The sequence below is a fragment of the Ovis canadensis genome, chromosome 6, assembly GCF_042477335.2.
Source record: "Ovis canadensis isolate MfBH-ARS-UI-01 breed Bighorn chromosome 6, ARS-UI_OviCan_v2, whole genome shotgun sequence".
NCBI classification, from domain to species: Eukaryota; Metazoa; Chordata; class Mammalia; order Artiodactyla; family Bovidae; genus Ovis; species Ovis canadensis.
In genome coordinates this window covers 34,466,177-34,490,881 of record NC_091250.1, presented here as the reverse complement: position 1 = coordinate 34,490,881, position 24,705 = coordinate 34,466,177, and the positions used below count along the sequence as shown (strand labels likewise).

Sequence of the window (24,705 nt, the reverse complement as noted above, 5' to 3'; positions counted from 1 at the left end):
GATTTCAGGGAAAAGCAAAATGTTATTTTTCAAGATAAGTTGTTTTACCCCCATCTTTCTACCACCCTAATCTGAGTTTGGGTATGTTATGAGTATGTTTATTAGGTTTTGCTAGAAGGTGGAAGAATTTGATGGACACTTGAGAAATTATATAATTGTCACTTTTCCTTTTCAATAAATAGTTGAATGGGTCATTGCTTGGCTTCCATGGCATAGGATGTATCAGGAATTAATAAAATCTAAAATAAAAATCTTTTGCCTTTGACTGTGATATAACATCTGCTATAATTTCCTTTCTGCACTCAGCCACCAGGAGCTTGCTGGAGAAAAGTTACTAAACTCAAAATCATCCCACTGTGTTTATGACAAGCTATGGTTCTTAGACCAGTTTGGTGAGTATTTACTTCACCTTCCTTTAGGAATATCTTATTTCTATAAGATTCACCAGCTTCCAAACAAAACCTTTAGCTGTTCTACTCCACTGATATATATGAAATGCTTACAAATGTCTGAAATTTTATCACACCCAATTCAGGTTGACCTCTGGAACCCCTTACCCCCATATTGAAAACTACTTAATTGGTTCCCCCAGGGACACACAGAAAATTGGATAGTTCCCCTGCTTCTAATCCACTAGGGAACACTATATGTAGTCACTCACCAACTTGCAGAAAGCTGGAAAATTATTACCATGTGAGTAGAAAGAAGTAATAATTACATTTACTTGTTATGGCATGGGTAACTAATTTAAAGGCTTTCAGGGACAAGGCAGGTGACAAAAAACCCACTCAAACTGGCAAGTGAAATTTGCTGAGTGGTGGTGGTTGAATGTATGATGAACTGCTGCCATTTTTTCCACCTTAATGCATTCATTCAACAGTGCATTTAAAATTGTTTAATTGTATTGAGCAGACTGCCAGAATATCTCTGTAGGCCAAATGTGCTTCAGAAGCTGAAGTACTTAACCTTTCTGAAAACAAAAATAATGTGAGATTCTTGGGTGAGTGACTGTTAAATGAGACTTAAAACTGTCTGGAAAATAGCAAGTACTCTATAATGCTACCTATTATTATTATACAAGATATGCGAGTCTTATTATCATACAAGAAGCCTTCCATTACTCATTGCAAATTTACATTTTCACATGAATTGGAATATTTAATTGGTATCTGTCAGTTCTTGAATAACTATTCATCTGTTTGGCAGTATTTCTGAGCAGCTTCTACCTGCTAGTCATGGTCCTAGAGTTGAGAGTTCCAAAGTAAACCAGGCAGATAAAACTCTGTGTGTGTTACAATGAAAATTCTTATATATGTCTTTTGCAACATACAGTTCTCTATGTACCTACAAGTAGGATTTCTAGGTACTAGGGCAAAATGTACCTTTAGCATTATAAATTTACAGCATAGAACAGAGTGCAGGCTTTAGTATTGTCTGACTTTTCTGACATATACCAGACTGTCTCAGTTTTGTTTTACCTTGCGCTTTCCTAATTACAAGTGAGATTGATTATCTAGGCACATATTTGTTGAGCGTTCAGTTTCTCTTCTGTAAATAGTCTCATAATTATTAAAATCTAATTTCATTGGTTGCCAATATTCACAAATTTTCCTATGGCCAGAAAAAGATCAGTGCCAACTTATTTTTTGTTGTTTTTACCTTCCTCTTTGTAATATCAATCCTATGTTCTCAGATTGAATTTCTCTCTTTTTTTTTTTCCAAATTAATAATTCTGAACTGTATTTTTGTCATACAAATCAGGTGAAACCTTCATATTTTACATATGTAATTTGTTCTCTGGGACTTCATAATTAATTAACCATCACCAGGAATTTATGCAGATCAAACTATTCGAATTACTGCTAGCGATTATAGTCGTCTCAGATACTTTCCTTCTGGTGTAATGCCCTAGACTCCCCTCTGTAGCACTTTTTTTTTTTTTCCAATTCTCATTGAGATTGTGGAGCCTGTTTTAACCAGCCTTTCATAATAATTCTGAGCTTGGGAGAGCAGTCAATGTGACTTATAGACGCTGATGGTTCCTATACTGATATAGATCACAGTATTTTAATAAAGGGAGTTTTTGCTTGTTATCTTTTTAAACCTCTCTTTAAGGATGAAGTTAAGGGAAAAATCGAATGTTGTATATTGGTTTATTATGAGTTCATATCCACTTTTCATTACTAAGTGAAATTGTTTTGATCTACTTGTTCACGCTTAAGTTTTTTTTAATCTAAGGGAGAACTTGTGTTGGGGAGGCTGTGCCAGGATGATATCAGTAAAATTACTATGCTGGTCAGTGTGAACATGTGGAGACTCAACTGTGATGTAATGGATAATACCAAGAATTTGTGAGAACTTTTATTGAGAGTGTTTGGTCTGAGCAAGGCTGCTCTTTGCTGATCTGAGTAGCTCTTTGAAGATTTTGAGAGACTTGCTCCCCTGTAATCAGGCTACTCTTAGTAGGCAGCAGTGTGGAACTGTGCAGAAGACTCAGGAAAAACAAGGGGCATCTATTCCTGCCTTGGCAAGGCTGCTCCTCATAGGTAGCAACAAGGCTGTGTAATGGTCCTTGGAGTAATGACCTTCAGAGCAGACCACCTCGCCTGCCAGTGCCAGCACCTTCGTTCTGCTAACATCATGCTCTGGTAGCAAGAGACTTGATTTGCACTGGCAAGTGGACATCAGCTCTTGGTTGGCTAAGTTGACCCTTTCAAAAACCCGCTTGTAGAATTGTACACATCAGCTAAATTTGGACTTTATTTCTTTCACCTTCCCTCTGCCTGGAACAATAGTGTAATTTATCTCTCACTGGTTTGAAGTATGCTATTTCTTTAATGACCTAATAAGAGATATTATTCTGAATGTTGTTGGCTTGTGAAGTATTATTATTACAAATTATAATTCCCACAGTGAACCTGCATTAAATAAGTTACTGGCAAAGATAGTCTCTGAGCATTGTTTGTCAGAGAGGAAACAAGGGCATATTCATGAATGGTAGCAACACAGTTTTATTTTTCCTATTTCTGAAAGCCTTTGAATTCTGTCTTTATTATGCCCAAGGATATCTGGCATGTCAGATCCCTTTAGAGTGTCAATGTTGGGTTTGGGGTCATTAAATATACTAATAAAATTTAGGAACATGCTAGATGTTTAAGGTGGCATGTTGGAAATATATTTTCTGGAAAGCACATTGATTTTGACAAATGCAGACCAATCTAAACTTAATTTTGCCTTCCTTGGTCATGTACTATGAAAGTTCAAAATAAAAGCTTTTAACAGTATTAATCAGCAAATTCTTGCCTTTTTTTTTTTTTTTTTTGGTTTGTTAATCTTTTCTACACAAGTTCAATCCTATGTATGATACCCTGGGACATTCTGCAGTCTGTTCTAGTTACTGGTCTAATAACAATGGGCTACAGCATGAGATATAATGGTCCTCTGAGTTAAATTCACCTATTCCAGTCCATTTTAGTTCACTGATCCCTACAATGTCGATGTTCACTGTTGACATCTCCTTTTTGACTGCTTCCAATTTGCCTTGATTCATGGACCTAACATTCCAGGTTCCTATGTAACATTGCTCTTTACAGCATCGGACCTTGCTTCTATCACCAGTCACATCCATAAGTGGGTATTGTTTTTGCTTTGGCTCTGTCCCTTCATTCTTTCTGGAGTTATTTCTCCACTGATCTCCAGTAGCATATTGGGCACCTACTGACCTGGGGAGTTCCTCTTTCAGTATCCTATCATTTTGCCTTTTCATATTGTTCATGGGGTTCTCAAGGCAAGAATACTGAAGTGGTTTGCCATTCCGTTCTCCAGGGGACCACATTCTGTCAGATGTCCTTTTCATTATAGGGGACTGGAAGGCAAAAGTAGGAAGTCAAGAAACACCTGGAGTAACAGGCAAATTTGCCCTTGGAATACGGAATGAAGCAGGGCAAAGGCTAATAGAATTTTTCCAAGAGAACACACTAGTCATAGGAAATACCCTCTTCCAACAACACAAGAGAAGACTCTGCACATGTACATCACCAGATGGTCAACACCGAAATCAGATTGATTATATTCTTTGCAGCCAAAGATGGAGAAGCTCTACCCAGTCAGCAAAAACAAGACCAGGAGATGACTGTAGCTCAGATCATGAACTCCTTATTGCCAAATTCAGACTTAAGTTGAAGAAAGTAGGGAAAACCACTAGACCATTCAGGTATGACCTAAATCAAATCCCTTATGATTATACAGTAGAAGTGAGAAATAGATTTAAGGGCCTAGATCTGATAGATAGAGTGCCTGATGAACTATGGCTAGAGGTTCGTGACATTGTACGGGAGACAGGGATCAAGACCATCCCCATGGAAAAGAAATGCAAAAAAGCAAGATGGCTGTCTGGGGAGGCCTTACAAATTGTTGTGAAAAGAAGAGAAGCAAAAAGCAAAGGAGAAAAGGAAAGATATAAGCATCTGAATGCAGAGTTCCAGAGAATAGCAAGAAGAGATAAGAAAGCCTTCCTCAGTGATTAATGCAAAGAAATAGAGGAAAATAACAGAATGGGAAAGACTAGAGATCTCTTCAAGAAAATTAGAGATAAAAGGGAACATTTCATGCAAAGATAGGCTTGATAAAGGACAGAAAGGGTATGGACCTAACAGAAGCAGAAGATGTTAAGAAGAAGTGGCAAGAATACACAGAAGAACTGTACAAAAAAGATTTTCACGACCAACATAATCATGATGGTGTGATCACTCATCTAGAGCCAGACATCCTGGAATGTGAAGTCAAGTGGGCCTTAGAAAGCTTCACTATGAACAAAGCTAGTGGAGGTAATGATATTCCATTTGAGCTATTTCAAATCCTGGAAGATGATGCTGTGAAAGTGCTGCACTAAATATGCCAGCAAATTTGGAATACTCAGCAGTGGCCACAGGACTGGAAAAGGTCAGTTTTCATTCTGATCCCAAAGAAAGGCAATGCCAAAGAATGGTCAAACTACCGCACAATTGCACTCGTGTCACACGCTAGTAAAGTAATGCTCAACATTCTCCAAGCCAGGCTTCAGCAAAATGTGAACCGTGAACTTCCAGATGTTCAAGCTGGTTTTAGAAAAGGCAGAGGAACCAGAGATCAAATTGCCAGCATCCTCTGGATCATGGAAAAAGCAAGAGAGTTCCAGAAAAACATCTATTTCTGCTTTATTGACTATGCCAAATCCTTTGACTGTGTGGATCACAATAAACTATGGAAAATTCTGAGAGAGATGGGAATCCCAGAGCACCTGACCTGCCTCTTGAGAAACCTATATACAGATCAGGAAGCAATGATTAGAACTGGACATGGAACAACAGACTCCTTCCAAATGGGAAAAGGATTATGTCAAGGCTGTATATTGTCACCCTGCTTATTTAACTTATATGCAGAGAACATCATGAAAAATGCTGGGCTGGAAGAAGCACAAGCTGGAATCAAGATTGCTGGGAGAAATATCAATAACCTCAGATATGCAGAAGACACCACCCTTATGGCAGAAAGTGAAGAGGAACTCAAAAGCCTCTTGATGAAAGTGAAAGAGGAGAGTGAACAAGTTGGCTTAAAGCTCAACATTCAGAAAACAAAGATCATGGCATCTGGTCCCACCACTTCATGGGAAATAGATGGGGAAACAGTGGAAACAGTGTCAGATTTTATTTTGGGGGGCTCCAAAATCACTGCAGATGGTGACTGCAGCCATGACATTAAAAGACACTTACTCCTTGGAAGGAAAGTTATGACCAACATAGATAGCATATTAAAAAGCAGAGAGATTACTTTGCCAACAAAGATCCATCTAGTCAAGGCCATGGTTTTTCCAGTAGTTATGTATGGATGTGAGAGTTGGACTGTGAAGAAAGCTGAGCGCCGAAGAATTAATGCCTTTGAACTGTGTTGTTGGAGAAGACTCTTGAGAGTCCCTTGGACTGCAAGGAGATCCAGTCCATTTTAAAGGAGATCAGTCCTAGGTGTTCTTTGGAAGGAATGATGCTAAAGCTGAAACTCCGATACTTTGGCCACCTCATGCGAAGAGTTGATTCATTGGAAAAGACTCTGATCCTGGGAGGGATTGGGGGCAGGAAGAGAAGGGGACGACAGAGGATGAGATGGCTGGATGGCATCACCGACTCGATGGTCATGAGTTTGAGTGAACTCTGGGAGTTGGTGATGGACAGGGAGGCCTGGCGTGCTGCGATTGATTCATGGGGTCACAAAGAGTTGGAAACGACTGAGTGACTGGACTGAACTGAACAGCAGGAGAGGATTTATGAACTACCTCTCATAAAGGAGCTTCTTCAGACAAGGAAATAATGACTTTTTTTTTTTTTTTTTTAAGCCAGGAAGGAAGGACAACTTCCAAGGAATAAGAACTTCTGTAGGCGATGGAAGTCAGTGGAGGGTGCTTTATAGGAAAGGATGTGGACAGATGGGTGAGTCATTCCTTCCATTCAGTTTCCTCTTTTAAGTAGCCAAAGTCCATTCTTAGTGATTATTGTCCTACAATCGCAAGCAAAGAAATAAGTTTTATGTGTCTGGACTGTAAAATCAGTTGAATTTCTACTAGTTCATGGCTTTCAGTTCATTCTTTAAGGCAGTAGTGATAATTGGGGATTTTAAGTTTGGCATTATTTTCCAATGTCATGGAAACATCCACCCTACCATAGGGCACTTTAATTCCTCATGCTTCTCAAACTTTATGGTGCCACTGAGACATTGTTTTAGATGATACTAAGTGAACATTTTGAATTGGCTATTTTCTTTTTTTTTTTTTTTTGAATTGGCTACTTTTTTTTTTTTAATTTGGTGGTTTCTTTTTTTTTTAGTTTTTTATTTTTTTTTTTAGTTTTTTATTTTTATTTTTTTTAGTTTTTTATTTTTTAAATTTTAAAATCTTTAATTCTTACATGCGTTCCCAAACATGAACCCCCCTCCCACCTCCCTCCCCACAACATCTCTCTGGGTCATCCCCATGCACCAGCCCCAAGCATGCTGCACCCTGCGTCAGACATAGACTGGTGATTCCATTCTTACATGATAGTCTACATGTTAGAATTCCCATTCTCCCAAATCATCCCACCCTCTCCCTCTCCCTCTGAGTCCAAAAGTCCATTATACACATCTGTGTCTTTTTTCCTGTCTTGCATACAGGGTCGTCATTGCCATCGTCCTAAATTCCATATATATGTGTTAGTATACTGTATTGGTGTTTTTCTTTCTGGCTTACTTCACTCTGTATAATTGGCTCCAGTTTCATCCATCTCATCAGAACTGATTCAAATGAATTCTTTTTAACAGCTGAGTAATACTCCATTGTGTATATGTACCACAGCTTTCTTATCCATTCATCTGCTGATGGACATCTAGGTTGTTTCCATGTCCTGGCTATTCTAGACAGTGCTGCAGTGAACATTGGGGTACATGTGTCTCTTTCAATTCTGGTTTCCTTAGTGTGTATGCCCAGCTGTGGGATTGCTGGGTCATAAGGTAGTTCTATTTGCAATTTTTTAAGGAATCTCCACACTGTTCTCCACAGTGGCTGTACTAGTTTGCATTCCCACCAACAGTGTAGGAGGGTTCCCTTTTCTCCACACCCTCTCCAGCATTTATTGCTTGCAGATTTTTGGATCGCAGCCATTCTGACTGGTGTGAAGTGGTACCTCATTGTGGTTTTGATTTGCATTTCTCTAATAATGAGTGATGTTGAGCATCTTTTCATGTGTTTGTTAGCCATCCGTATGTCTTCTTTAGAGAAATGTCTATTTAATTCTTTGGCCCATTTTTTGATTGGGTCGTTTATTTTTCTGGAATTGAGCTGCATAAGTTGCTTGTATATTTTTGAGATTAGTTGTTTGTCAGTTGCTTCATTTGCTATTATTTTCTCCCATTCAGAAGGCTGTCTTTTCACCTTGCTTATATTTTCCTTTGTTGTGCAGAAGCTTTTAATTTTAATTAGATCCCATTTGTTTATTTTTGCTTTTATTTCCAGAATTCTGGGAGGTGGATCATAGAGGATCCTGCTGTGATTTATGTCTGAGAGTGTTTTGCCTATGTTCTCCTCTAGGAGTTTTATAGTTTCTGATCTTACATTTAGATCTTTAATCCATTTTGAGTTTATTTTTGTGTGCGGTGTTAGAAAGTGATCTAGTTTCATTCTTTTACAAGTGGTTGACCAGTTTTCCCAGTTCTGATAGGCCTTCAAAGTTTCAATCCTGGAATACAATATATACATGTGTGTGTGCAGCTCTGTCTCTATTTGTGTATATTTATATATTGCTGTTCTTGTTCAGTTGCTAAGTCATGGCTGACTCTTTGTGGCCTCATGGACTGCCGCACGCTGGGCTCCTTTGTCCTTTGAGTCAGTGATGCTGTCTAACCATCTCATTCTCTGCCACCCTCTTCTCCTTTGGCCTTCAATCTTTCCCAGCGTCAGGATCTTTTCCAATGAGTCGACTCTCTATATGAGGTGGCCAAAGTATTGGAACTTCAGCATCAGTCCTTCCAATTAATGTTCATGGTTGATTTCCTTTAGCATTGACTAGTATGATCTCCTTGCAGTCCAAGGGACTCTGAAGTCTTCTACTGTCTCTTTGCACCACAGTTTGAAGCATCCATTCTTTGGTGCTCAGCCTTCTTTAGGGTCCAACTTTCACATCCAAATATGTGTATATGTGTACCTGTATCATATTATTTCTCTTACACCCCACTGTTTGTAAACAAATGAAACTGATTTTTACTAACTTTAGCAATAAATGAACTTGTTGAAAACACAAGGGAATTTATAGAATTGTTGGAACGCACAAGATAGAGTGGGAAAATGGGTTGAAACCAAGAAATCTTGAGTGCCAAGAAGCACAGACTCCAGGAGGAGATCTATAGCAACACTAACAGAGCTCTGCCACCAAATTGAATGAGGTGCAGGTTTCTGTCCTATCCTTGCGTCATGATTTCAGTACTTAAACCCTGCAAGATAGCACCCAACTGAACAAGTTTACTGGGGAGTGAGGAAGGAAGCTGTCATTTTTTTTGAAATGGGGTTGGATGCTGGGAAACCAAAACTGACAAGAATCTCCTACATGTGGGAAACTTGTGAGCCAATATCACTTTCAAAAATAGATGTAATACTTGGTTTCTGTGCTTTGATCCATTTGAAATATTTTAATAGATGATGCTTAATCAATTTATAGTGTCATAATTCAGTATATTTTGTTTTACTTTTTGTTGTCTTGTATTATGCCCTCTAATATCTATTCCTTATACTTCTTTCATTGAAAATCTTTTAGTTTTTAAAAGTTTATGTAAAATAGAAACTCAAAAGTGGGTTTATTTGGAACATGTAAATATTCTTTATTTTTTAACAGGCATTACAGTAGTATATTATGCTTTAAATCATTTATTGACATGTAAACACTTTTTAAAGGAATTTTGTACTAAATACATTTATTTTGTTTTTACAAGAAATACTCTATTTTTGAACCTTTTCCCTTCCTACTGGTTATATAGTATTAGAGGAGGCTGATATGAAATGGGTCATTTCTGGATTCATTTGGAAAAACTGAATTTGTCTCAGTTGACTTGGTAGTGATATACACTTGACACCCAGAGAACTTCACATACTGTGAAAGTGTCTTTGGTGTCAGTGTATGGTCTAACTTCACTGTTTTCAAATGGCACAAAATAGAAAATTATGTGTGTGTTTGCATGTATGTGGTGTGTATGTTTGCGATCTTTTTATGTGAAAAACCCACATCAAACTGACTGCTATACACAAAATATGATGAATTACATTCCATGAAACTCTATCACCTCTTTTTGAAAATATAATCTCAGGAGAGTTGTGCAATCACAGAGATGAGTCAGGACCAGGAGTACCAAACTGGAAACATTTGCTGAAGGACAAGTGCCAGAATGGGCTATAGAGTTGAATGCCAGGAAACTGGAAATCTAAGCCGGAAAGGAGTTTTGAACCATGCAGTTTGTCCAGAGTTGAAGCCCAAGCAGAAGGCTGAAGTCAATTGACAGTTGCTAGCAGAGTCAGATGCGGCTGAAGAAAGCCGCAGCAGCAGCAGAAAGGAACGTAATAGAGGAAACCAAAGGCCAATCAAGCAGTGAGGTCAATAGGAAGTGGTAGATAGATATTATGTAGCAGAAGATATCTATTTAGGAGAAGCAAGTCACTTTTGTATGTCTTCTTGTTTACTGGTTCAAATAAACAATGCTAAGAGTTTATATTTATAGATGGATCAGTTGCTAAAATGGATCCTGACTTGACAAACAAACAAAGATAGAAGACCTAGACTGAGGAACAGACAATGGGAACTAGCAGTAGTTTGGAGGAGACCTCTGATGAAAAAACCCTTCAGAAAGAAATAGTGATCCTTTCATACAATAAAAATTTGCAGAGGAAACTAGTTAAATTTTTTTTAACTTTTTATTTTTACTTTATTTTACTTTACAATACTGTATTGGTTTCTCCATACATTGACATGAATCCACCACGGGTGTACATGCGATCCCAAACATGAACCCCCCTCCCACCTCCCTCCCCACAACATCCCTCTGGGTCATCCCCGTGCACCAGCCCCAAGCATCCTGTATCCTGCATCGGACATAGACTGGTGATTCAATTCTTACGTGATAGTATACATGTTTCAATGCCATTCTCCCAAATCATCCCACCCTCTCCCTCTCCCTCTGAGTCCAAAAGTCCGCTCTACACATCTGTGTCTCTTTTGCTGCCTCGCATACAGGTCATCATTGCCATCTTTCTAAATTCCATATATATCTGTTAGTATACTGTATTGGTGTTTTTCTTCCTGGCTTACTTCACTCTGTATAATCGGCTCCAGTTTCATCCATCTCATCAGAACTGATTCAAATGTATTCTTTTTAATGGCTGAGTAATACTCCATTGTGTATATGTACCACAGCTTTCTTATCCATTCATCTGCTGATGGACATCTAGGTTGTTTCCATGTCCTGGCTATTATAAACAGTGCTGCGATGAACATTGGGGTACATGTGTCTCTTTCAATTCTGGTTTCCTCAGTGTGTATGCCCAGCTGTGGGATTGCTGGGTCATAAGGCAGTTCTATTTCCAATTTTTTAAGGAATCTCCACACTGTTCTCCATAGTGGCTGTACTAGTTTGCATTCCCACCAACAGTGTAAGAGGTTCCCTTTTCTCCACACCCTCTCCAGCATTTATTGCTTGCAGATTTTTGGATCGCAGCCATTCTGACTGGTGTGAAATGGTACCTCATTGTGGTTTTGATTTACATTTCTCTAATAATGAGTGATGTTGAGCATCTTTTTATGTGTTTGTTAGCCATCCGTATGTCTTCTCTGGAGAAATGTCTATTTAGTTCTTTGACCCATTTTTTGATTGGGTCGTTTATTTTTCTGGAATTGAGTTGCATAAGTTGCTCGTATATTTTTGAGATTAGTTGTTTTTCAGTTGTTTCATTTGCTATTATTTTCTCCCATTCAGAAGGCTGTCTTCTCACCTTGCTTATATTTTCCTTTGTTGTGCAGAAGCTTTTAATTTTAATTAGATCCCATTCGTTTATTTTTGCTTTTATTTCCAGAATTCTGGGAGGTGGATCATAGAGGATCCTGCTGTGATTTATGTCGGAGAGTGTTTTGCCTATGTTCTCCTCTAGGAGTTTTATAGTTTCTGGTCTTACATTTAGATCTTTAATGCATTTTGAGTTTATTTTTGTGTGTGGTGTTAGAAAGTGATCTAGTTTCATTCTTTTACAAGTGGTTGACCAGTTTTCCCAGCACCACTTGTTAAAGAGATTGTCTTTACTCCATTGTATATTCTTGCCTCCTTTGTCAAAGATAAGGTGTCCATAGGTGTGTGGATTTATCTGGGCTTTCTATTTTGTTCCATTGGTCTATATGTCTGTCTTTGTGCCAGTACCATATTGTCTTGATGACTGTGGCTTTGTAGTAGAGCCTGAAGTCAGGCAAGTTGATTCCTCCAGTTCCATTCTTCTTTCTCAAGATTGCTTTGGCTATTCGAGGTTTTTTGTATTTCCATACAAATTTTGAAATTATTTGTTCTAGTTCTGTGAAAAATATCGCTTGCAGCTTGATAGGGATTGCATTGAATTTGTAAATTGCTTTGGGTAGTATACTCATGTTCACTTTATTGATTCTTCCGATCCACGAACATGGTATATTTCTCCATCTATTAGTGTCCTCTTTGATTTCTTTCATCAGTGTTTTATAGTTTTTGATATATAGGTCTTTAGTTTCTTTAGGTAGATATTATTTTACATTCCTTTCATCCTTTCTATCTAGCTTTAAGACTGTAAAGAATTCTCAAAGATTGTGTTTTATGATTTGATATAATAATTCATCAGGTTAATAAAAATATGTAAGCTAATTATTGCTATTTAGGAAAAAATTAGAAAACTGTTCAATTTATGTATCTCAGTTCTTTTAGTTATTAAACCATTTTTTTTTGTCATGAGAGGAGAAACTTTTTCTTTTTTTTAAATTATTATTGAATTACAGTTACTTTACAATGTTGTGTGAGTGTCTACTTTGCAGCAAAGTGGATCAACCTTGTATAAACATATATCCCCTCTTTTTTAAATTTCCTTCCCATTTAAGTTGCTACAGAGCACTGAGTAGAGTTCCCTGAGCTCTACCGTAGGTTCTCATTAGTTATTTATTTTATACATTGTATCCATAGTGTATAAATGTCAACCCCAGTCTCCTAATTCATCCTGCCCTTCCTTCCCTTCTTGATGTTCCTGTGTTTGTTCTCTACATCTGCGTCTCTATTTCTGTTTTGAAAATAAGAGCATCTATACCATTTTTCTGGATTCTGCATATATGTGTTCATATACATTATTTTTCTCTTTTTGACTTTACCCTATATGACAGTCTCTAGGTCCATCCATGTCTTTACAAATGACATAATTTCATTCCTTTTTATGACTGAGTAGTATTCCATTGGATATATATACTGCTGCTAAGTCACTTCAGTCATGTCCGACTCTGTGCAACCCCATAGATGGCAGCCCACAAGGCTCCCCCGTCCCTGGGATTCTCCAGGCAACAACACTGGAGTGGGTTGCCATTGCCTTCTGCAATGCATGAAAGTGAAAAGTCAAAGTGAAGTCGCTCAGTTGTGTCCGACTCTTAGCAACCCCATGGACTGCAGCCTACCAGGCTCCTCTGTCTGTGGGATTTTCCGGTCAAGAGTACTGGAGTGGGGTGCCATTGCCTTCTCCCAGATATATATACTACATCTTCTTTATCCATTCTTCTGCTGATGGACTTTTAGGTTGCTTTTTTACACTTTTTATTTTGGAATGTTTAAAACATACCCAAAAGTAGAGAAAGTAGCACAATTGACAGCCACTTACCCTCTCTTATCTTGAACAATCATAAACTGCCTGCCATTTTTGTGTTCTTTTTGGTTCTCAATTATTTTAAAGCAAATACTAGAATCATATTTTTCATGTATAAATGCGTCATTACATGTATCTGATAGATTCAGACTTTTTTCCCCAAACATAATACTACCAATATCACACCCCAAAATGTTTACAGTAATTTCTTAAGAATGGTATTTCTTCATCTATAGGAAATATAACTTTTTACTATCTCTTTCTTATATCTATATATCACACAAAATAATTCACCCTCCTGGTAGAAAAACATACAAGAGACTCTTTGGGTCTCATTTTTAAACAGACCACCTAATACTGTTTCCCTAAAATTCTAAGTATTTCTGAAAATACTGACAACCTTATGTTGTAAATATGCTATAGAATCAGACAGTACATCCATTTTATTTCCTAATACTCTGTTGGTGGCTTTGACATTTCCAGTGAAAAGAAGATAGAGATAATATCAGGAATGATCATGGATGAAAAGAAATATGTCAGTGTTGGAGGAACTGAGTCTGTCCAACTTTGGTTGTTATCTTTGGCTCTGGACGTGTAATTGCTCTTACACTGGACAGGAACCAGGTATGAGGGATGTATGCTAACTCTGTGTTAACCAGGAACTCTGTTATAGGTGCTAATGTGAGAGACATTAGAGCATAGATTCCTGAGAAAGTCTGAAAAGAGTCTGAAGAAATAATTGTATCCACCTGTTTGCTTCTAGAAACAACCACACAAGCCAGCAATGCCAGAAAGGAGTTAACATGAAGAACTGCTGCTCAAAGTCTTCACACACATACTCTTGATTAATTGCAAAAGAATAATACTAGGTATAAATTTTCGATTGAGGAAGACAAATATTATTTGATGAGTCTATATCACTGATTATTTTTTGAGGACTTATTGGACCCAGGTCTTATGCTTGATGTAACGTGAAGTCAGTCTCTACTTTCAAGGCATTTATAGTTCAATGGACATGGTAAAATAGGGAAATATTTTATAGTTATTCATTAATGCAGCATCTTGTTGTTATTGTTCAGTTGCTACGTCATGTCCAACTCTTTGCAACCCCACGAGCTGCAGCAAGCCAGGCTTCCCTGTCCTTCACTATCTCCCTGAGTTTTCTAAAATTCATGTCCATTGAGTCAATGATACCATCCAACCATCTCATCCTCTGTTGCCCCCTTTTCCTCTTGCCCTCATTCTTTCTCAGCATCAGAGTCTTTTCCCATGAGTTGGTTCTTCACATGAGGTAGCTAAAGTATTGGAGTTCAGCTTCAGTGTCAGTCTTCCCAATGAATATTCAGGACTGAGTTCCTTTAGAGTTAAGTGGTTCAATCTCCTTGCTGTCCAATGGACTCTCAAGAGTCTTCTCCAACACCACAGTTCAAAAGCATCAACTCTACAGTGCTCAGCCTTCTTTATAGTCCAACTCTCACATCTATACATGACTATTGGAAAAACCAGAGCTTTGACTAATGAAACATATATATTTTAAAATTCTAGAGTTGAAGTAAAGGCTGGTTTAACTAGAGAATAGTAGAGGGCCAAATTAGGTACAGAAGAAGTGAATATCAAAATTAAATAATAAGGAATCTTTTCTTGTTCACATTATTTCTAATGGGCTTTGTGCTTTTTGAGAGATTATAGACAAATTTGTCCAAGGCAGATGCCATATAGAGAAAATGCTGAGTCACAGAAAGACAGAGGCTTTGGAGTCAGATGGACTTAGGTTTTCATATTTCTTCAATTAAGTTATCTGTGTGATCTTTCATGTACTGTCTATTGAAAAAAATAGGCTCAGTTACTTAGTTACTTCACAGGAATAAAAATTTTAACATAAAAGATTGACAGCGATAAACATAAAAAGTATCTAACATTCCATTGGTGTTAGTTTCATTCCCTACATCCACCAATAGAATAGAATAGCCTTGGAATGACTTCGAAATGGAGAGATGGGTGGGAGGAGTATTATTACTAAGGTGGAAATAATGAAAATTCATTGGAAAATTATATATTAAGGCTTTTAAATGAGCCCAGAAAAGATCCTACTAAAGCATAGATTTTATCTTATTCATTTCCTTATTTTACCAGCACCTAGATCAGAATTTTCAACAAGGTAGATGATCAGTAAAACTAGTTGCTTAGTGAATGGCTACTGCTGCTGCTGCTAAGTCACTTCAGTCATGTCTGACTCCTTGCGACCCCATAGACGGCAGCCCACCAGGCTCCTCCGTCCATGGGATTTTCCAGGCAAGAGTACCGGAATGGGTTGCCATTGCCTTTTCCATTCAGTTCTGCTCAGTCGCTCAGTCATATCCTACTCTTTGCGACCCCATGAATCGCACCAGGCCAGGCCTCCCTGTCCATCACCAACTCCTGGAGTTTACTCAGAGTCACGTCCATTGAGTCAGTGATGCCATCCAGCCATCTCATCCTCGGTCGTCCCCTTCTCCTCCTGCCCCCAATCCCTCCCAGCATCAAAGTCTTCTCCAATGAGTCAACTCTTTGCATGAGGTGGGCAAAGTACTGGAGTTTCAGCTTTAGCATCATTCCTTCCAAAGAAATCCCAGGGCTGATCTCCTTCAGAATGGACTGGTTGGATCTCCTTGCAGTCCAAGGGACTCTCAAGAGTCTTCTCCAACACCACACTTCAAAAACATCAATTCTTTGGCGCTCAGCCTTCTTCACAGGCCAACTCACATCCATACATGACCACAGGAAAAACCATAGCCTTGACGAGACAGACCTTAGTCGGCAAGGTAATGTCTCTGCTTTTGAATATGTACTATCTAGGTTGGTCATAACTTTTCTTCCAAGGAGTAAGCGTCTTTTAATTTCATGGCTGCAATAGCCATCTGCAGTGATTTTGGAGCCCCCCAAATAAAGTCTGGCACTATTTCCACTGTTTCTCCATCTATTTCCCATGGAATGATGGGACCAGATGCCATGATCTTCCTTTTCTGAATGTTGAGCTTTAAGCCAACTTTTTCACTCTCCTCTTTCACTTTCATCAAGAGGCTTTTGAGTTCCTCTTCACTTTCTGCCATAAGGGTGGTATCATCTGCATATCTGAGGTGATTGATATTTCTCCCAGCAACCTTGATTCCAGCTGGTGCTTCTTCCAGCCCAGCATTTCTCATGATGTACTCTGCATAGAAGTTAAATAAGCAGGGTGACAATATACAGCCTTGACGTGCTCCTTTTCCTATTTGGAGCCAGTCTGTTGTTCCATGTCCAGTTCTAACTGTTGCTTCCTGGCCTGAAAACACTTGTTAAGATGACTACTACCTTAAGTATGATTGTGTTGCTTGTAGTGGACCAACTATGCTACCCAAAATTAGTAGAAAAACTATAGATTAGATAGATAGTATATATAATGTCATATGTACATATAGATGATACAATATGTGTGTCATGTTTTGAGACATCAGAAGATGGCTTAGGCAGCAAAAATTAAGATGCAAAAATTAAAATCTTTCTGGAGGTTCTGAGTACATTTTCTCTTTCAGGTCATTTGTTAACTCAAAAAGCAGTAGAGACCAAAAAAGGGGGCAGAACATGGCTGCTTAGAAGCAGAAAAGCCAGAAGGGTTTTCAGCAATTTTATAGTCCTAGAGAGACAGGACCGGAATGAGGCTACCAAGGCAACAGGGCTTGAGGGACTAGGAGTCTGGAGTGAGCCCAACACTCAACACTAGTTTCTCCCCCAAGACATTTGCTAATTTTTAAGCTCCACAGAAAGGGAGGCTAAAAGTCAAGCAGAAAGTAGCTGAAAGGCAAAATTGAGTTTGTCTTTTTTTTTTTTTCCTGTATTATTATCCTGGAAAGGCAGAAGTTCTTATTTAGGATAATTCAAAGGAGAGGAGCTCTCAAGGCTCTTATTTGCAAACCTAGAGAATGTGTCCTAGGAGGTACCACAAAGGTAGATTGGGGCTAGCTGAGATAAAGCCCAACATCAGTCAGCTTGGCATTTGGTTAGACTGGGGTGCTGTATCACTTTTCTGTCTGCCTTCCAGTGCAGAGAGTGAATTCACTACATGGGGAGATAACAGCACCCTGTACACCTATTAGTTCTTATGCAAAATGTTTTATCTTCAATAAAAAAAATTACCAACAAACCTCAAAATACAATGAAGAGGAAAAGAGACAATAGGAAGACACCTCCAGTGAAAGAAGGTACTAGTTCAGTTCAGATCAGTCACTTAGTCGTGTCCAACTCTGTGACCCCGTGGACTACAGCACGCCAGGCCTCCCTGTCCATCACCAACTCCCGGAGTTCACTCAGACTCATGTCCATCAAGTCGGTGATGCCATCCAACCATCTCATCCTCTGTTGTCCCCTTCTCCTTCCTCCTTCCCCCAATCCCTCCTAGCATCCGGGTCTTTTCCAGTGAGTCAGCTCTTCGCATCAGGTGGCCAAATTATTGGAGTTTCAGCTTCAGCATCATTCCCTCCAAAGAAATTCCAGGGCTGATCTCCTTCAGAATGGACTGGTTGGATCTCGTTGCAGTCCAAGGGACTCTCAAGAGTCTTCTCCAACACCACAGTTCAAAAGCATCAATTCTTCAGTGGTCAGCTTTCTTTATAGGCCAACTCTCCCATCCATACATGACTATTGGAAAAACTATAGCTTTGAATGGATGGACCTTTGTTTAGATGTGCTCCTGTGCACAGCTGTTCAGCAGAGAGCTGTAATTTTGGAGTTCTCACAGAAGATGAGTGCACGTCCCTCTACTCTGCCATCTTGTAGACATCACTGATTCTTGATGTTGCCTCAGGCCCGTTCCCTTTCCCAGTGACCTCTCATTGGGCCAAAAGAAAGGGCCTGGGAGATAGGATGCTGTTCTTCATCTGCTCCTCTTCCCCCAGGCAACCTCGTAGCCTGGCAGCTAGGACAGAGGATGTGGCTCCAGCTCAGCAGAGAGATACTTTCTGGTTCCTGCTGCCACTCCCTGCCCTGGGGAGTAAGGTGTGGTGAAGGCACTAGGGTTATCAGATACATAATGATGGATTATTATTTTCAGGAAAGTAGAAGAAAAGATGAGGAATTACACAAAAGAACTAGGACATAAGAAAACAATTATAATGCTAGAACTGAAAAATATCTGCAGTGACAAAAAGAGCTTAATGGATGGATTTAATGGCATAGGTTACACAGTGAAGAGAAGACTGGAAGCTTTTCCTGTGTATTGTCAGTTCCCAAAACATCCCATTGCAGGGCTACTGTTCCTGTGGGTATTGGCTGCTACTAGCTCCACAGCTACCTCCTTTTCTGGAGAAATACCAGAACCATGTCACCCAGAGATGTGGGGGAGCCACAGCCAGTATGTGTGTGTGTGTGTATATATATATATATATATTTTTTTTTTTAATTGTGGAAGAGACACATAAGATCTGTAATTATTAACAAATGCAGCTAATAATTCACAGTGGATATAAAATCTCAAACTCCCTCAGGCAGACAGGTTTAGGTATTCCTGGTTCCCCAGAGTACTATGGTATCTGGCTAAGGTTAGGCTGCAGCTGAACCTAAATCTTTGCTCGGCTCTTCTTCCTTTGCAATTCTGCGTCTTTCTTCCTTGAAGGTTTCTCTAGAAAGTACTCCCAATAGATCACTTGCACAAGAAGCCTTATTTCATGCTCTGCTTCAAAGGGATATGGCATAAGAAAGAGTAACATTTATTAGTGATAGAAGGCCAGTTCACCAGAAGGTATTAATTATAAATTTGAGTTTACCAGATGGCATAGCTTCAAAAAATGTAAAAACAAAAAAGGAATGCAAACATTCGTAGCATTTAGAAGCCTATAAAATGTCAGTGAGAGAAATGAATAAATTGAGAGAAACTTCAGGTTTATGGATTGGCAGATTCAATAGCATAAAGATCTCAGATCTCATCAGGAAGTATCATGAGTTTTCTGGGGTATATTTTGTGTTCAATTCTTGATCTGTAAGGTAGTTACATGCATGTATTTCATTTTGTAAAAATATGTAGTTTTTGAAAATACAGAGATGATTCTGAACAACTCAAATGTCAAATATAGGAAGAAAATAAATGCTTTAAGATCCCATTTGTTACCCTTAAATATTTTATGGAAGTATTATTTTTACCTCACACCTTAAATATTGATTACTTCTTTTGAACTGTATCATGAATGCTTATCTTATCTCCTTGAAAGAGTTATTTGTTTTTAAAAGCAGGCTGTATTGAATTTATAGCTCGCATCGTGTGTGTGCTAAGTTGCTTCAGTCATGTCTAACTCTTTGCCACCCATGGACTGTAGCCCGCCAGACCCCTCTGTCCATGAAATTCTCCAGGCAAGGATTCTGGAGTGGGTAGCCATTCCCTCCTCCAGAGAATCTTCCCAACCCAGGGATCGAACCCATGTCTCTTATGTCTCCTGCATCGGCAGGTGGGTTCCTCATTGCTAGTGCCACCAGAAAAGCCCCATACATAGCTTTCATCACCTGTAGCTAACATAATGGTAGGCCTATAAAAAGGTCCAGTAATGTGTTGTTGCTTGTTGGGAGAAACACCAGCCATGGTCCCTTGAGCATCCTTGAATGTTCTGAGTATCTCAGAAATGCAAGACCCTGACTGTTATTTATCTGGGTTAACTCTTGGAATTGTCTTTGTAGCAAACAGCCTTGAAGGATAAGGTAACACCTTCCTCTGCACAAAGAGCAGGCTTACTTTTGCTCACAATAAAAACAGTCCTCAAGTCCGACCTTCTTCTCCTATAATGCAACCCATTGAGCACATTTGCATCATTTAGGGCCATCAGCATTGTCCTTGTCTGTGGGACTTGTGAGACATGCAGAAGAGCATAAATGAAAATGAAGCTCTGAGTAATAAAAATCTTTTATCTTTGACGTAGCAGTCTAGCATTTTCTGCCATTGTCCATGAAACAGAAATCAAAAGGATAGAATCTTGTACCTTGTATAATTCTTGATATCAATCTAGTGACTAAAAGTATAGGGAAGCAAATAGGGAAAAAGAAGAAGGAATAATGTCAGAAACAGATTATAGCTCTAGTCAGGATAAAGATGAAGTATCAATATTACAAAATTAAATGATACATGTGAAATATAGGTAGAATCTCAAATTCTTTGTGCAGCATGTCTTGGATGCAAAATAACTGGTAGACAACCATGAAGAGGAAGATAGCCTGATCAGAAAAGTAAGTGTGTAAATTCACCTTTTGTTGATGTGTTAAATAATGAGATTAGAAAGAGTCTAGATACATAAGAATTTAGAAAGATAGTATTAAAAATATCCTCATCAGGTAAGGAAAAGCAGAAAAGGAAAATCTTTTCCTTAGCCAACACCAACACCAGGAAAAACCTTCATCCATTTAGATCAGATCAATTCACTTAAAAAACATTTTAGTGAACATCCTCCTCTCAAAAGAATGGGCTGTACAATAAGCTGTTGACTCTGACAGGTGCTGGGAATTCAAGACTAGACTCTGTTGGAAGGCAGGAAAAAATTTAGAAAAATAACCCATAGGAATCCCTGGGTGAGAGCAAGTGATGACTTCAGAACTTGTCAGGAAGGTTAATGCATTCAGAATTAGGTACTTGAATTTTGGGTTTCCATATAGAGTTCACTAGTAGAAGCGACCTAAGCAAATTCCCAGAGAAATGAAGCTATCCCATGAGATGTAAGCTGAAATTCCAGCAGAGATTTGGGTATCTTTACCTACAAATAGTTGAAGAATCAAGAGCAAAGCAAAACAAAACAGCTTAGAAAAAATGTCCTCTCTAAGGAAGCAGATATATAACTTGAAGAGAGTCGATCCTGACTGTTGGATGTTGAGAGAAGAGAGTCAGAGGCTGACAAAGGATAAGAAGAAAGGTAGAGAAGGGGCCAAGAGTCTTCAGAGCATTCACACTAAGATCAATAAGGACAGAAAGAAAATGGTCAATCCTGTCTAATATGTTTAGGAAGTGAAGGAGAAAAATAAGTATCTTAGAGAAATACTGTCCCACAAAGATATAATGCAAGCAATATTTGTAATTTTAAATATTCTAATAGCCATATTAGAAATGTAAAGGGAAACAGAACTTTAAGGTCGTACTTTATTTAATCTAATGTATCCATATTATTATTTCAAAATGTAATCAATATAAAGATTAAGATATTTTACATTGCTTTTCATATCATGTCCAAACTGATATGAATACCTTACAATACCTCTCTGTTGGACTAGCCTCATTTCAAGTGTTTAATTGTTATATGGAGCTATGCCTGCCTTATTAGATAGTGCAGATCTAGGCTAGGGAATACGTGATTATTAAACTCAGTGGGGGGACTAGGGAAAAGTTCTAAGAAATATAAAATTCTGTGTGAAGTTTCAATTAAAGAACTTGGCATTGGGAAAAAATATTTAGAAAAGGAGAGCATAATGAAATATAAACTCTCATTGGTAGAATGAGAAAGGTTTCTTTTTAAGGAAAGGTAACTAGAAATTAGAGTGCGGAAAGACAAAAGTAGTTTTCCTTCCTGATATATATATAACTCGTATCAGTATGTTGGGGTAAGTTCTATAAGTAAAAATGTGTGTAAATAGAGTCTTTGAAGGGAGATATTCTTGAGAATTATCTTAAGAACGATGGACATGAGTTTGAGCAAGGTCCCGGAGCTGGTGATAGATAGGGAAGCCTGACGTACTGCAGTCCATGAGGCTGCAAAGAGTCAGACACAACTGAGCAACTGAACTGACTGACTGACTGATTCTTAAGGATTAGAATGAATTATTAAAATAATTGCAATAGCTAACACAATATTGTAAAGCAGTTATCTTCTGATTAAAAAAAAAGAATTTCCTAAGCAAAGAATAAATAACAGAGAGATGATATAAGAGTAAGCAAATTGGTAGAAAAAGGTATATGAAGTTTGGGAAAATAGTAGTTATTTGTTAAATGCAATATCTGGTACATTAAAAATTTTTTAATTTGAAATAATGTTACACTTGCTGAACAGTTGCAAAGATAGTACCAAGTATTCTTAAGAACATTTAATTTGTGAATTTTGTACCTCTCTGGTCCAATTTAACTGTTTCTCTAACCAAATGGAGATCCAACTGGTCGTGATTGCAGCAAGAGAAATATTTTTCCCTATAATAGACAAAGCAAAAGCAGCATATCAATAATAATTTTAATACTACGGATGTATTAAGGTTAAATTCCCGTTTTACACGTTTGCTTGATAGCCAGATTGAGAGTTCTTTGAAAGTTAGAGCATCTTATGAAGAATCTCCAAAATGTGCTCTTTTACCTCTAAAGGCAACACTCTTTAATGGGTACCATGCAAAACACTATTGTTCTGAAACTCCCCAAACTCTGTCATATTCTTCTAAATGCTTTATAATAAATTCATATTTTTTTTGTTAGTGATCTCATTCATAAAGGGCTTCCCTAGTGGTTCAGCAGTAAAAAATCTGCCTGCCACTGCAAGTGACACAGAGACATGGATTTGATCCCCGAGTTGGGAAGATCCCCCTGGAGAAGGAAATGACAACCCAGTCCAGTATTTTTGCCAGGAAGATTCCATGGACAGAGGAGCCTGGCAGCCTACAGTCACTGGGTAACAAAGAGTTGGACACATCTGAGCACACATGCAAAACACTCTGGAGGTAAATATCTTTGAGATTCCAACTCTCTTTCCAAATTTCTTATAAAGTTCCCCTTGTAGATCCAGCTATCAAAAAGATCAAGTTTAAAAAAGAAAGAGAAATAGGAAGAAAAACTCTTCAGCTTTCACTATCCATCTATGTCAATGCATTTAATAAGGAAGTTCTTAAGAATTAACTCTGAGGGGCTGTCCTCGAACCCTTCACACAGCATATCTGATTATTGCTGATGTCAGATTTCATTCCCATTATTCTTGGAGGCCAGCTCAGATTCCGCCTCAAACATGACTCTTTTCAAATAAGACTTCGATTGTCAGAGAAAAGTATAAACAAAAGTGAAGTGTGGGCCAAAGTAAATATTAATTTAAAACTCGAACTCTGGGTCCAAAATGAAGTAAATTTTTTGGCTAATATCAGCAGTTTTGCTAAGCTGTCTGCATTTGGAGTAAATGAGGAAGAGGCGGGGAGAAGAGCTGAGGAGAGAAAACGTTAGTGCTAATAAGCACAACCTAGGAGAGAAAGCAGCCTTATAGAAGTAAGATGTGTATTCTCTTCAGTAACACAATGCTAATCTGGCCATGACCATTTCTTCCGCAATCCCAGTTTGTCTGAGCTTGTGGGAGTCTGGGGCCTTCTGTGGATCATAGAGCTGCTTTCTCCAGGGCACCAATGTAGGCTTTCTTCTAAAAAACAACAAAAAAGGAGGCTGTGCCTTGCAGCCTCTATCATCCTTATAACGGGTCAAATTGGTTCTGTGTTTTCCCATAGAGTTCTGTTCAGTCTTCTGAAATTGAGCCATTAGAGAGAGTCCTAGGGGAGAAATTTCACTGCCAAGGAAGATGTCACACTAGTAATTTATTTCTTTATGGGCTAAAGGCTTTCTCATGTAATTGGACAGATGTCTTCCAGTCTTTGACTTAATGCACTTTATAATTTATCAAGTGCTTCCATTGTAAATGGATGCATTTATCTTCAGAGTAATTAGCCTGTGAGGAGAGCACAGCAGATATTAGTATTGTTTATTTTATAAATCAGTAAACTGAAGCTTAAATAGTTTTGTTAATTTGTTAGTTCTTTAAAAAAAATAAGAACAAGAAACAAAGGGCTCAGATAGAGTCTTTTTCCCCCAGGTAAATGAGACTTATTTGCAGAATTGCAGTTTCAACCTCTTCCAGAAATGTGACCTTAAAACAGCCAGTCTGAATTTTCCTGATCAGCACTTGTGAGGTAATATGTGTAATAAGACCTCTGCCTTTCCTTTTCCCCCAAAAGAAGATGACCTGAATTAATGGGTAAACATAGCAATAACTGTGAATAGATCCATTCCCTGGTTAGAAGTAAGTACATAGAGGATGTAATAGTGGAACCTGCACAACTCAGGTTTGGACTTGAATCCACAGGCTGGGACTGGAACTGAGCCAAAACCCACACTGGGACTTCAGCCCACTGTCTTTTCGTTGAAATTGCATGCCTGGTTTATTGAAGCTCAAGTTATTTACTGAAGTGCAGAAATAATTCAGTGAGAGACAAAGTGATAGGTAAGAAGTAGCTTTATTCAGAGAGATACACACTCTTTTGATAGAATGCAGTCCATCTCAAAAGGTGAGAGTAGCCATGAAGAGAAACATATTCCA

At 38.4% G+C, this 24,705-nt stretch overlaps 1 long non-coding RNA gene across 1 annotated transcript in view; it reads left to right on the top strand.

The window, feature by feature from the left end:
- The first annotated feature begins 306 nt into the window (after window positions 1–306).
- Window positions 307–24,705, top strand: part of LOC138442344 (uncharacterized) — a 199,119-nt gene continuing 174,720 nt past the window's right edge. Inside the window, exons 1-2 of the long non-coding RNA XR_011257652.1 lie at window positions 307–392; window positions 6,368–6,461. This is a non-coding gene — a long non-coding RNA (uncharacterized lncRNA). The remainder of the gene's footprint in view (window positions 393–6,367; window positions 6,462–24,705) is intronic.